Genomic DNA, 14,508 nt, shown 5'->3' with positions numbered 1-14,508 from the left:
CTTTTGCTCCATGTGGTTTTTCCCTCAGGGATCATTATTGGGTTTCATAATGATTAGTTTGTGTATGAAAAAGGAAAGCTCAAGACTATAATTTTATACATACTTAAAAAAAAAACATATAAAGAAAATTCAGTAGCGAGACAAGCAATCTCCTGGAGCCTGCTGTGAGCAGGAGTATACCTGTGAGAGCGACAAGCTGATAAATGAATGTCCCAGCACCCAAGGGGACAAACCACAGAAAGGAAAGCGTTGTGTCCCCGTAGCTTAGGGGGCTCTGCTCTCCTGCTCCCCGCTTCAGACATAACGAGAGCACCCACAGAGAAGCAGACAGCAGCTGGTGAAGCAAATGAGTGTTGGACCATCTGAGTCGGGAATTCAGGGATAAGGAGAGGGGGAATGTTTCTTGTCATTTTGGCAGCCAGATGATGAAAGAGATACTTATCAATAAAGACCCAAGGGAAGGATAGGTAGACGCAAAGTGGGGCTGAAGCAAGGCCCAAGGGTGACCTCACAGAGAGAACGAAGGAGGAGACAGGGCCACACTGGAAGTCAGGAAGACAGGACACCTACCTGGTAAACGGGTCTTCAGCACCACACCTGCAAAGGCTCCCTTCTCTGCAGATCCCCAAGTCCTCCCGCCTGGAGAGACAGCGTAGCCTAAAGAAGAGAAAATCCTGGGTGACCCCTCTCAGTCTGTGGCCGGGTTCCCAACCTCCAGGATCTAATGCCTGATGATCTGAGGTGGAGCTGATGGAATAACAGAAATAAAGAAATGCAATGTCCTTGAATCATCCCCAAACCATTCCCCTACCCCACTCAGCGGAAAAATTGTCTTCCACAAATCTGGTCCCTGGTGCCAAAAAGGTTGGTGACCGCTGCTCTATGGGGCCTTGAACCAATCACTTAATAGTTCTGAACCTCAGTTTCCTCATTTGTGAAGAGGGCTAACAATAAGAGAATCAATCCAAGAAAACCCTGGGCCACATAACAATCACTCAATAAACTTTAGATTTTGTTATATTCTTATCAACTGTCACGTCAACATATTACTTTTCTTTTTAAAAAAAAAAAAAGTGTTAAAAATGTGTCCCCACCCCCTTCAGCTCTACCTATGATTTAATGAAAAGGAAAGGTAACTTGTTCATCCTCCCTTCCTCCAGTGGAATAAATTAAGGTGTTTCCTACATTTTTATTTGTATTCATCTCTGTGTTCCTCCACATATAAAAAGTAAATCCCTCAAAATGACAGGATAACAATTAAGATCCGTGTGTATTTTAGAGTAGATGGATGAGAAGGGGAGCAGTTGGGTGGCTATGTTCCTCTGGGGACAGAAATTAAAAGGTAGCAACTAAAAGGAAGGAGCCTGTGGGGGAAAAAAAGGAAATGGCAGAAAAAACTGAGTATTGGTCTCTGGATTTTAACTGGGATACACGTTTGGCCTATAAAGACCAAGTTTTCTTGTTCAGTCATCTAACCGAGTGATTCTCAACTGAAGGCAGTAGTAAGCTAAGAGCAGGGAGAAAGGAAACTGATGATATTTGCTAGACATGTGAACATCAAGGCTGAAAAAGGCAAACTCAAGAATCAAGTTGTACGAGTCACACACATGACTTTATTGATTGTGAATGTCTATTGAAAGGGGCACATATGTGATTGTCACACACATTCTCTCAGTTAAAAGCTTTATTCTAATAAGCAGGCATCATGTATAAACTGAACTAATGCAATAGCCTTCGAGCTGGTCTTCATTCCACTCTGACTGGGGTCCCTTCTCTACACAGAGCTGGAATTATCTCTGTAAAATACAAAAGTAAAAAGACCTGATACCGGGAAAGATTGAAGGCAGGAGGAGAAGGGGACGACAGAGGATGAGATAATTAGATGGCATCGCCGACTCAATGGACGTGAGGTTGAGCAGGCTCCGGGAGATGGTGAAGGACAGGCGTGCTGTAGTCACACATAGGATTGCAATGAGTCGGACACAACTGAGCAACTGAACAACAACAAAACCACAACATCACTGCCTAATTAGAACCTATCACATTTAGAATACATTCAAACTCCTATCATGGCCTGTGAGATTCTGCATTATCTAGCCCCTGCCTTTTTTTTTTCCTTTAACTTCCTTTTGTCCCCTCCCCCCAAAGTTTTCATTACAATGGTACTATATTAACCTCTCAATTCCTCAGCTTATTCTGATCTCAGGGCCTTTGAACTGGATACTGTCTCTCCCAGAAGCTTTTCTCTCACAACTGCTCAGGTCTTGGCTCAAATATCACCTCCTTTTCCAAACCACCTCATCTAAAGAAAAGTCCCCCAACAGTTCTCTGATCCAACTGATTTCCCTTATAACATTTGTCACTAGCTGAAATTCTTATATATTTACCCACAATCTTATTATCTCTTTCCTTTTATCAGAACATAGCTTTCTGAGAGCAGGGGTCTTATTTACCCAATACCTAGCCTTGTGCCTGGCATAAAGTTAGCTCCCACTAGGTTTCTGCTGAATATGTAAATGAATAATATTCAAATAGAGTCTAGATGCTAAGAGAAGGAAAATATGTTTATGAGAAACATTTCTAAGGCATTGAACAGCTCAAAATATATTAGAAAAATTTTTCTCAAGACTTTCAAAAAAATTTGAGCAATGTTTATATATTCAATTGATTGATGGCATCTGTCTAGTTTCTTATACCTGTAATTTAAGGCCTAGCCTCTTGTCAACAGTTGAAAGCCTTTTAGATCATCTATACAGAGAAGACTAGAACAGAAACTCAATAGGAAAAAAAAAAAAAAAACCCTCAAAAGAAATAAGACTAGATAAGTCCTACTCAGAGGACTTTTGGGCTACTCTTCTAGTCTGCCTTCATAATGGTATTACTGAGACAGTCACTCAAGCTATAATAAAATGAAATACTCAAAAAGGAAAAATTACTTCAAAATAACAAAAGTCCCAATTAAAGTCCTCTTCTGCAAAAATAAACATATATTTACTACCATTTTAAACTAATAGGTTATTTGAAATTGGAAATAATGAATCACTAATCCCTATAAATTAAAAACTTTGGCACAAACATGTATCTGTTTGACATTTTTACATAACCATATTTCACAATCAGGTCCATAACTCTTTTTCCTCATGTGAAGCTAATTCCTCTTTCAAGCTCAAATCAAACCATATTTTAAAAACAGTTCAGTGCTTTTATTTTGTGTTGATGGTCAGATAACCAGTTGTTTCAGATGTAACTTTTAAATAACTAATAATAAAATGTGATATTAAGTGGATATTCAAATGTTAATGTCATTAAAAAATGCTCTTTTTATAAATTTTGTAGAATCTTTCATCACAGATGCTTCAAGATGTTGGGAGTTCACTTCATATAATTGTTTTCTCCAGCAGCAGGCAATTGAACTTACAGTCTCCTGGGCTTCCCTGGTGGCTCAGATGGTAAAGCGTCTGCCCACAGTGCAGGAGACCTGGGTTTGATCCTTGGGTTGGGAAGATCTCCTGGAGAAGGCAATGGCAACCCACTCCAGTACTCTTGCCTGGAAAATCCCAAGGATGGAGGAGCCTGGTAGGCTACAGTCCATGGGGTCACAAAGAGTGAGACACGACTGAGTGACTTCACTTCACTTCACTCCACTCCTGGGGTATCTATTAAACATACAGATTCCTTAGTCCTATTCAGAGAGTTTCTGTTTTTATGGATCTAAGCAGAGATCCAGGAATCTCTACTCATTTAAAAGGCTTTCCAAGTTGTTATTAAGGCCTTCCAGGCTTCACAAACAGTGATTTTCATTCAGCTTCCAACTTAGACCCTATTTTATACACAGTAATGTGTATATGTTAATTCCAAACTCCTAATTTATCACATTTCTAAAAAATTGTTACTCAGACATGTTCTGAGCTCTTCCAGAGGAGATAATCCCATCTCCATGTAGTTTGTTAACATCTACTGGAAAGGTCTGATTGTCAGAAAACTTGTTTACTTTAAACTGAAATGGGTGCTGGTGGCTTCCTCCCACAGGTCTGCCCTCTGGCACAACAAGGGTTATTATATATGACAGCTGTCCATGCATTTCAATGCAGTTTTCGGGGACCCTCAAGTTTTTCTTCTATAGCTGGACACCCGGTTTCCCAAACAACTGCTCTCAGATCCTGTACCACCCGAGGTATCTCTGCACCCTCCCACACCACCCACATTCTCTTTTCAGAGCCTCTCCTCCACCAGTCAGAAGCAGAGCCCCTAACCCAGCTATGAGCCTTTCGGCCCTGCCCAGCAGTGGAGCAGCATGTTGGGAGATCATATGGAACTGTACACATCCTACACTGTTGCCTCTAAAAGGCTGACATGCCAAGTGACGCCACAGGCTGAGGGAAAATGGTGAAAGGAGAAAAACAGCTAAGTTCATTCCATCTAAAAGATTCTAGTACTTTCTTCCTATATCATGATCTGCCCAGGTCCTTCTGAAATTTTTGTTTTAAATGAACCTAGAAGGATACTAGTTTGCTTGGTTGGTTGGTTGGTTTTACTAGAAAGTTAGCCATCCTATGCTGATGAATTCTATTTCTTGAACAGCTGTAATGGTCCATAAAGATCAAACTCTAGGAACCACTGCCCTGGACTTGCCTTTTGTGTTACCACTGTTCTCTAATCCGGCTCTTGCCTCTGGAACACCTATCACCTAACAAGACACGGTGGCTCACAAATCATTAAATCATTAGGATCAATGGAGTTTTATGAAAATACAGATTCCACCCAGGGCCCCCCACCAGAAATTATGGTTCAGTAGGTCTGACGTGAAGCTTGGTATCTGCATTTTTAAAAGCTCCCCAAAGATCCTGATGCTTATCCAGAATTAGAAAGAATTAGAATTAGAAAGCACTGGAAAAACCATACCTTTGGTTTTTTATCATAAATGATATGCATTTATTCAGTGACTCTCTCCCGTGTATTTATAGCTTAGTATCACCAGGGAGCAGAGTTGATTAGGAAAGCAGGAGTCTGATCAAGTGTTAATACAGCCAAGCAGGTCTTGATACATGAATGTGTAGTCAGCTTCCTCCCTTAGATATGGACACATCTGCAATTGGTATCCTTTCCTCCTCCTCTGTAAGAAGGTAAGCCTTCTCTTAACAGACCAAGTGTTCTCCCTTCAGCTTTAGGCACACTAGCTCTATCTGTCCAATTCTACCCAATAAACTGACCTCAACACTCTTGGGTTTTATCAACATTTCTATTAAAGGATAATACTTGAACAGGACATAATATTAATGCATAATCACCTTTTAATAAACTGGATATTAAATATCTACTATTATTATAGCTTCAAATTACCTTCAGTTTTATAGAGACACCAGCAAACTGATGCTATCTGAGGTCTGGACCAATCCATACTACTTGGCTCTACTTGAATTTCAGTAAGCAGTTCTCCTTTATCCAATATGACTGATGTTTACAAATACAACTTCAAGTTATATATTTATTCAAGTTATACATGAAATTATTCAGAACTTCAGGTTTTAAAATCTATCACATATTTTCAGTACCTTTTCAACAGATTATAGCATTTTCGATGCTAACTTTTCCATCCAACACATTGAAACTCTTTTCCAGAGAATTATCTTATGTAACGGTCTAATGTTAAATAAACTTGAGAAATACAATTTCTATACAGTCGTTCAAATAATTGATAACATATATTTTAACAGGGATAGCAGAAAACACAGAGCTTCTTAAAGATTTTGTTTGAAAGTGGCTAATGTCACTTTTCACATTCCACTGGCCATAGCAAGATACATGGTGAAGTCCGACATTGAAGGGGTGGGAAGTAGACTCTTTCTACACAAAAGGGCCTAAATGAGAGGTTCATGCAGGAAAGGGGAGTAAATATTTAAAACGCACAACATAACTGATCATCTTTCCTTATTTGAAATTGGGGCCTTACACACCTTTCTCCAATCTTTTGTATTTTTTTCTGTCTTTTCCAAAATTTTCCAAACAATATGATAGTACTATGATCATATCAATAAGATTGTTTATTGCCTAAAATGTAATTTGTCTGGGCCTGGAATTTGAGCTCATCTAAAATATTTAAGTTATCAAAAGTTTATCTTACCCTGGATGTCAATGACCTCTAAACACAATGATTTCTCAGTGTTGCCAGCTTAAAGGTCATCTTTCTCGGTATAGACAGGAAAAAAAAAAAAACGGAAGTACTGTGTTTTCTTTTAACATGATACCCTCATTCTCAAGCAATGGACCTATAATTTTGATCTATCTATTGTTCTGAAAATAGCTCTAAAAATTGCTGCTGCTGTCTTTAGTGGTTTTTGTGAGCCTCAGCTAATCCTTGGCTTTAACTCTCTTGAAATTCTTGTCCTATTCTTTTGTATTCCCCTTAGTTATGTATTCTCCTATCCACAAGTTACACAGATATTTTCCAGCCTTATCAGTTTTCAGTGCAAATATGCCAGCTTCTCTTCAGGCCTCCCATTTTCTTTCCAATGAGAGTATGTTTAATTGTTAGCCAGAATTCCATAATTCAAATATTCCTTGGGGGCTTCCCTGGTGGCTCAGATAGTAAAGAATCTGCCTGCAATGTGGGAGACCTGGGTTCAATTCCTGGGTTGGGAAGATCCCTTGGAAAAGAAATGGCAACCCACTCAAGTATTCTTTACCACCACAGAATTGTATTAATCTTTTCTCTCTTTTTGAAAGTGTCTTTGTTTTTTAAAGAAAATATTTTATCAGCTATTATTCAAAACTCCATCCATATTCTATCCTCATGGCTTATTTTTTTTTTAATGATGTGATTATGAGAGACAGTATGGCATAAAGTTTAAGAGTTCAATCTCAGGAGATGAAATCTGAACCTTGGCTTTTTTTACTCATGAGTTCTGTGACCTTGAACAAGTGAGTCAACCTTTCTGTGTCTCAGTTTCCTCATCTATAAAATGGGGACAATTACAGTATTTCCCTATACTGTTATTGTAAGAACTGAATAATGTACATAAAGTACCTAGAACAGTGCCTGTCACATAAGTGGCTCTCACTCAGTTCAGTTCAGTCACTCAGTCGTGTCCAACTCTTTGCAACCCCATGAACTGCAGCACACCAGGCCTCCCTGTCCATCACCAACTCCCAGGGTCTACTCAAACTCATGTCCATCGAGTTGGTGATGCCATCCAGACATCTCATCCCCTTCTCCTCCTGCCCCCAATCCCTCCCAGCATCAGGGCTTTTCCAATGAGTCAACTCTTCACATGAGGTGGCCAAAGTACTGGAGTTTCAGCGTTAGCATCAGTTCTTCCAATGAACACCCAGGACTGATCTCCTTTAGGATGGACTGGTTGGATCTCCTTGCAGTCCAAGGGACTCTCAAGAGTCTTCTCCAACACCACGGCTCAAAAGCATCAATTCTTCGGCACTCAGCCTTCTTCACAGTCCAACTCTCACATCCATACATGACTACTGGAAAAACCATAGCCTTGACTAGACAGACCTTTGTTGGCAAAGTAATATCTCTGCTTTTGAATATGCCATCTAGGTTGGTCATAACTTTCCTTCCAAGGAGAAAGCGTCTTTTAATTTCATGGCTGCAATCACCATCTGCAGTGATTTTGGAACCCAGAAAAATAAAGTCTGACACTGTTTCCACTGTTTCCCCATCTATTTCCCATGAAGTGATGGACTAGATGCCATGATCTTCGTTTTCTGAATGTTGAGCTTTAAGCCAACTTTTTCACTCTCCACTTTCACTTTCATCAAGAGGGCTTTTAGTTCCTCTTCACTTTCTGCAATAAGGGTGGTGTTATCTGCATATCTGAGGTTATTGATATTTCTCCCAGCAATTTTGATTCCAGCTTGTGTTTCTTCCAACCCAGCTTTTCTCATGATATACTCTGCATACAAGTTAAATAAACAGGGTGACAATATACAGCCTTGATGTACTCCTTTTCCTATTTGGAACCAGTCTGTTGTTCCATGTCCAGTTCTAACTGTTGCTTCCTGACCTGCATATAGGTTTCTCAAGAGGCAGGTCAGGTAGTCTGGTTTTCCCATGTCTTTCAGAATTTTCCACAGTTTATTGTGATCCACACAGTCAAAGGCTTTGGCATAGTCAATAAAGCAGAAATAAATGTCTACAGGGGGTCATCAAACGTCCTTGAATAAAACAGGTGCACTGGTTCACTCATACACACATACACACACACACACACACACACACATACATCTAACACACTCAGGACCTCTGCATGTAAAAGGTAGTTCTTTGTTCGCTTCTATAAGAGAAAAATAGTGCAGGCACCTAAAGGAATTGAGCAAGCTGCAGGGCAAAATACAGGTTGCTAGTATGAGCCCTGGTTTCTCACTCTCTCATCCACTCACCCTTGTGAAAATTCTGCAGATAATAAGCCCTACGTACATAGAAAGAGCCTTCACTTCAGGGGAAGAGGCATCCTGGAGAAAGAAAGGACCTACAGAGTAGTCAAGGAAACCTGCACCCCAACCTGGAATAATCAACCTAAACATTTAGTCTAAAATAGAAACTGATGATCAAAGACTACCAGCATATAAGGAAGATTAACAGCATAAAAAAGAGAGATCAAGATCAAATCAGAGCCATAGTTCCAGGAGAACATAACAGAAATACAAGGAACAGAAGAAATCTTTATCTTAAATTTCAATTAGACTCCTAATGAGTTTTTAAATGCTATTATAACCTTAAAAACAAGATCTACAAAAAAATAGGGTAGATCACAGTAAGAACTAATTCCTAATTTTTTTTAATGCAAAGTTCAAAAATTCATAAAAGGGCAGTAAGATATCAATAAAAATACATCAGAACATAGAATGGAAAAATATGAAACAAATCAAGAGCTGATAAAAGCCATAAAATGTCAACATACAAATTTCAGTGTTCAACCAACTGGGGTTCCAGAAAAAGAACAGAGAGAACAGAGAAAAGTAAAGTTTTCCAAAAAATTAAAAAATATAAAAAGATACAGGATCATAATGAAAAGCTTATGAATATTATCACCATCTAAATTAGTACTGATTCAAGAAGTACATCTAAAGCAGTGGGAACAAAAAATGAAACATATTATTGGTATTATTGCAGGCATGGACAAGTAACAACAGAAAACCAAAAATTAATAATATAATACCAAACACTAGAAGAAAGAAAATTCGAGTAGTGCTTCAAGAAGTTAAATCCACAGGATATAGAGCAGGAAAACATCACTAATTAAAGTTTATTTGATCAAGAAATAGCTATAAATATACTACCGTATTTATAGAAGAAACTATTGAAAAAGTTAGGAGTGATTTTAACTGAGAAGAATGTACTCTCCAAAAAGGACAGAGAGTAGTATCAGTTCAGTTCAGTTCAGTTCAGTCGCTCAGTCATGTCTGACTCTTTGTGAGCCCACAGACTGCAGCATGCCAGGCCTCCCTGTCCATCACCAACTCCTGGAGTCCACCCAAACCCATGTCCATCAAGTAGTATATTTTATTACTAAATCTTTCTACACTAGATGATTTTTTTACTTGGCATCTCAGTCTCCATTCAGGCTAGTACTCTTTTGGTGCAACATAAAGGTTTAGGCCTATAGAGTCAGCATGTAATGAATATGTAAGGAAATAGTAGTATGTTCTATAGCCAGGCTCTATAGGAGAATGCAGACAGCCCCAGATGGGAGAGTGGACCAGTGACTGGCTAACCAAAGTGAGCCAGTCATTCCATGGGTGACTACAAAAGCATTTGAGTCTCCTTCCAAAACCCCAGGCCAGGCAAGAATCTGTTTTCATCTTGACTGAGCTGCCAAGATTCCCATACCTTAGTAAGATGACGTTCATTACTGGACATCATTCTGTCACTATCAAGCCCAAGTCTCAGTACTTCAAGTAAGCTCTAACTTTGCTTTGAAATTTAAAAGAGATAAAACATAAAACTTTTGTAGTTGGTTTTAACTTCAGTAATCTCAGCAGCTGAGTTGAGCTATTCAACAAAATTGACTGAGTGCCTACTTTGCACAAGGCACCATGGGAAACACACAGATAAATAAAACAGATATGTTCTCTCAGGGAGCTTAGGAACCACTGAGCAAGAGAGAACTGAATGCAGCTAATCTTAATACAAGATTGAATGCAAGTGGATTGGAGCATAAAGAAGGAAGAAAGTGTGTCCAGCTTAGAAAGGGATCAGGAAAGACTAAGTCAAAGTGAGGTGGAACCCTGGGCCTTTCATCAACAGGATGCCTGCAGGCTAGTGCCATGATGCTGCTTCGACTTGGAATATAATCTGAGAGCAATATTATCTGATCTGTGCCTGCCCTGGCCAAGGACAATGTTGGGATCTCCAGTTTGGGGTGCTCTGAATTTCTGATTAAATGATTTCTGATTAAATTAAGTGATTAAATTTAATTTAAATTAAATTAAGTGATTAAATGCTACATTCATTTCAAATGCCTCACTTACCCACATACAGGCATTTTCCTTGGAAAGTATGAATTGGTAAAGTATAAACCTAGCACAGAAAAGTCTGTGCTATGGTATAAGCAAACCAGAAGTCACTCGTAACTCCAACTAAATCCAAAATTCTGGGTACTTTCTATTTTGAATATTGTATCTCAACATGTGTTTGTGGCCATGTGTCTACATTGTCCTCTCAAGTTCCGAAGATAGAAGAACCAGAGAACACTAAAATTGGAAAGGACCTCAACTATTATTCAACACAATCCTATCATTTTACAAATGATGAAATTAGGCCAAGATACAGTAAGTGTGACTTCCCAAGGTTACGCAACCACAAGGAGCAAAGTCTGGACGTAAAGCAAGTTTCCAAGTGCAGGTCCAGAAGCTCTTTTTTCTGGATACTATATACCAAAAGGAAAATGAAAGGATAGGGAAAAAAAATCAAAGATAATAAAGAAATTAAACGTAATGCTTAATTTAGTCATTACCAATAGATGTAGAAACATCAGTGTTTCTGAAATAAATTTCAAAAAAGCTTTTAAGGGATCCATATTTTTTAATATGTTTTCTGCTGCTGCTAAGTCACTTCAGTCGTGTCCGACTCTGTGCGACCCCATAGACGGCAGCCCACCAGGCTCCCCCGTCCCTGGGATTCTCCAGGCAAGAACACTGGAGTGGGTCGCCATTTCCTTCTCCAATGCAGGAAAGTGAAAAGTGAAAGTGAAGTCGCTCAGTCGTATCCGACTCCTAGCGACCCCATGGACTGCAGCCAACCAGGCTCCTTCACCCATGGGATTTTCCAGGCAAGAGTACTGGAGTGGGGTGCCATTGCTGTTTTCTACTTGGACAAAATAAACACATACTGGTTACCAAAATACAAAATATTTCTTTTCAAACTATTTTAACTAATTTTTAAATAATTATTAAAAGCATAAATTTGTATTCTGTTAAAGTAGCCAGGGAAATGGTAAGTAGCTAATCATCCACATACATAAAATTTTTGCTTTCTAAAAGCAAAAACAGGAAATATTTTAAAATAGGTACTCTCAATGTTTAAAATAAGTACTCTCAATAATAAATAGACACTCTCAATATCTCAGAGCCAACCCATTGGAAAAGACCCTGATGCTGGGAAAGATTGAGGGCAGGAAGAGAAGTGGGTGACAGAATGAGACGATTGGATGGCATTACTGAATCAATGGATATGAGTTTGAGCAAATTCCAGGAGATAGTTGGATGGCATCACTGACTCAATGGATATGAATTTGAGCAAATTCCAGGAGACAGTGAAGGACAGGGAAGCCTGAAGTGCTGCAGTCCATGGGGCTGCAAGGAGTCAGACATGACTTAGCAACTGAACAGCAACAACAACTCAATATTTATTTAATATTTATATCTAAAGACACTGTATTTTAAAAATAGACTAGAAAAATTAGAACAGAGTCTGTGCTGTGTCTGCTTACGAATATCATCTACCAGCATCTACCATAGCAACTCCAAAGGTCCATGAATCAAGACAAATTGGAAGTGGTCAAACAGGAGATGGCAAGAGTGAACATCAACATTCTAGGAATCAGCAAACTAAAATGGACTGGAATGGGTGAATTTAACTCAGACAACCATTATATCTACACAGTGGGCAAGATTCCCTTAGAAGAAATGGAATAGCTGTCAGAGTCAACAAAACAGTCTAAACTGCAGTACTTGGATGCAATCTCAAAAACACAGAATGATCTCTGTTTGCTTCCAAGGCAAACCATTCAATATCACAGTAATCCAAGTCTATGCCCAGATCAGCAACACAGAAGAAGCTGAATTTGAATGGTTCTATGAAGACCTACAAGATCTTCTAGAACTAACACCCAAAAAGATGCCCTTTTCATTATAGGGGACTGGAATGCAAAAGTAGGAAGTCAAGAAATACCTGGAGTAACAGGCAAATTTGGCCTTGGAGTACAGAATGAAGCAGGGCAAAGGCTAATCGAGTTCTGCCAAGAGAATGCACTGGATATAGCAAATCCCTCTTCCAACAACACAAGAGAAGACTCTACACATGGACATCACCAGATGGTCAACACTGAAATCAGATTGATTATATTCTTTGCAGCCAAAGATGGAGAAGCTCTATACAGTCAGCAAAAACAAGACCAGGAGCTGACTGTGGCTCAGATCATGAACTCCTTATTGCCAAATTCAGACTGAAATTGAAGAAAGTAGGGAAAACCACTAGATCATTCGGGTATGACCTAAATCAAATCCCTTACAATTATGCAGTGGAAGTGACAAAAAGATTCAAGGGATTAGATCTGATAGACAGAGTGACTGAAGAACTATGGATGGAGGTTAGTGGATTGTATATGAGACAGCAATCAAGACCATCACCAAGAAAATAAATGCAAAAGGCAAAATGGTAGTCTGAGGAAGACTTATAAATAGCTGAGAAAAAGAAGAGAAGCTAAAAGCAAAGAAGAAAAGCAAACTCTCCATCAGAATGCAGAGTTCCAAAGAACAGCAAGGAGAGATAAGAAAGCCTTCCTCAGTGATCAGTGCAAAGAAATAGAGGAAAACAATAGAATGGGGAAGACTAGAGATCTCTTCAACAAATTTAGAGATACCAAGGGAACATTTCATGCAAAGATGGGCTCGATAAAGGACAGAAATGGTATGGACCTAACAGAAGCAGAAGATATTAAGAAGAGGTGGCAAGAATACACAGAAGAACTATACCAAAAAGATACTCATGACCCAGATAACCATGATGGTGTGATCACTCACCTAGAGCCAGACATCCTGGAATCTGAAGTCAAGCAGACCTTAAGAAGGATCACTATGAACAAAGCTAGTAGAGGTGATAGAATTCCAGTTGAGCTATTTCAAATCCTAAAAGATGATGCTGTGAAAGTACTGCACTCAATATTTCAGCAAATTTGGAAAACTCAACAGTGGCCACAGGACTGGAAAAGGTCAATTTTCATTCCAATCCCAAAGGAAGGCAATGCCAAAGAATGTTCAAACTACTACACAATTGCACTCATCTCACATGTTTGCAAAGTAATGCTCAAAATTCTCCAAGCCAGGCTACAACAGTATGTGAACTGTGAACTTCCAGATGTTCAAGCTGGATTTAGAAAAGGCAGAGGAACCAGAGATCAAATTACCAACATCTGTCAGATCATCAAAAAAATAAGAGAGTTCCAGAAAAAAACATCTATTTCTGCTTTATTGATTATGCCAAGCCTTTGACTGTGTGGATCACAACAAATTGTGGAAAATTTGTGAAAGAGATGGGAATACCAGACCACCTGACCTGCCTCCTGAGAAATCTGTATGCTGGTCAACAAGCAACAGTTAGAACTGGACATGGAAAAATACACTGGTTCCAAATCGGGAAAGGAGTACGTCAAGGCTGTATACTGTCACCCTGCTTATTTAACTTATATGCAGAGTACATCATGCGAAATGCCAGGTTGGATGAAGCACAAGCTGGAATCAAGATTGCCGGGAGAAATATCAATAACCTCAGACATTCAGATGACACCACCCTTATGGCAGAAAGTGAAGAAGAACTAAAGAGCCTCTTGATAAAAGCGAAAGAGGAGAGTGAAAAAGTTGGCTTAAAGCTCAACATTCAGAAAACTAAGATCATAACATCTGGTCCCATCACTTCATGGCAAATAGATGGGAAAACAATGGAAACAGTGACAGACTTTATCTTTTGGGGCTCCAAAATCACTTTGGAAGGTGACTGCAGCCATGAAATTAAAAGATGCTTGCTCCTTGGAAGAAAAATTATGGCCAACTTAGACAGCATATTAAAAAGCAGAGACATTACTTTGCCAACAAAGGTGCATCTAGTGAAAGCTATGGTTTTTCCAGTGGTCATGTATGGATGTGAGAGTTGGACTATAAAGAAAGCTGAGCACTGAAGAATTGATGCTTTTGAACTGTGGTGTTGGAGAAGACTCTTGAGAGTTCCTTGGACTGCAAGGAGATCCAACCAGCCCATCCTAAAGGAAACCAGCCTTT

General features: G+C 39.2%; 1 long non-coding RNA gene across 3 annotated transcripts in view; it reads right to left on the bottom strand.

The window, feature by feature from the left end:
• LOC104982534 overlaps window positions 1-14,508 on the bottom strand; it is a 210,100-nt gene that overhangs the window by 53,363 nt on the left and 142,229 nt on the right. For all 3 annotated transcript variants that reach the window (XR_824522.1, XR_824524.1, XR_824523.1), the window contains one exon: window positions 571-657. This is a non-coding gene — a long non-coding RNA (uncharacterized LOC104982534). The remainder of the gene's footprint in view (window positions 1-570; window positions 658-14,508) is intronic.

Source organism: Bison bison, unplaced genomic scaffold (genome assembly GCF_000754665.1).
Source record: "Bison bison bison isolate TAMUID 2011002044 unplaced genomic scaffold, Bison_UMD1.0 scf7180017864533, whole genome shotgun sequence".
Taxonomy (NCBI): Eukaryota; Metazoa; Chordata; class Mammalia; order Artiodactyla; family Bovidae; genus Bison; species Bison bison.
Note: the sequence above shows the minus strand (reverse complement) of the source record. Positions and strands in the feature narration are given on the sequence as shown.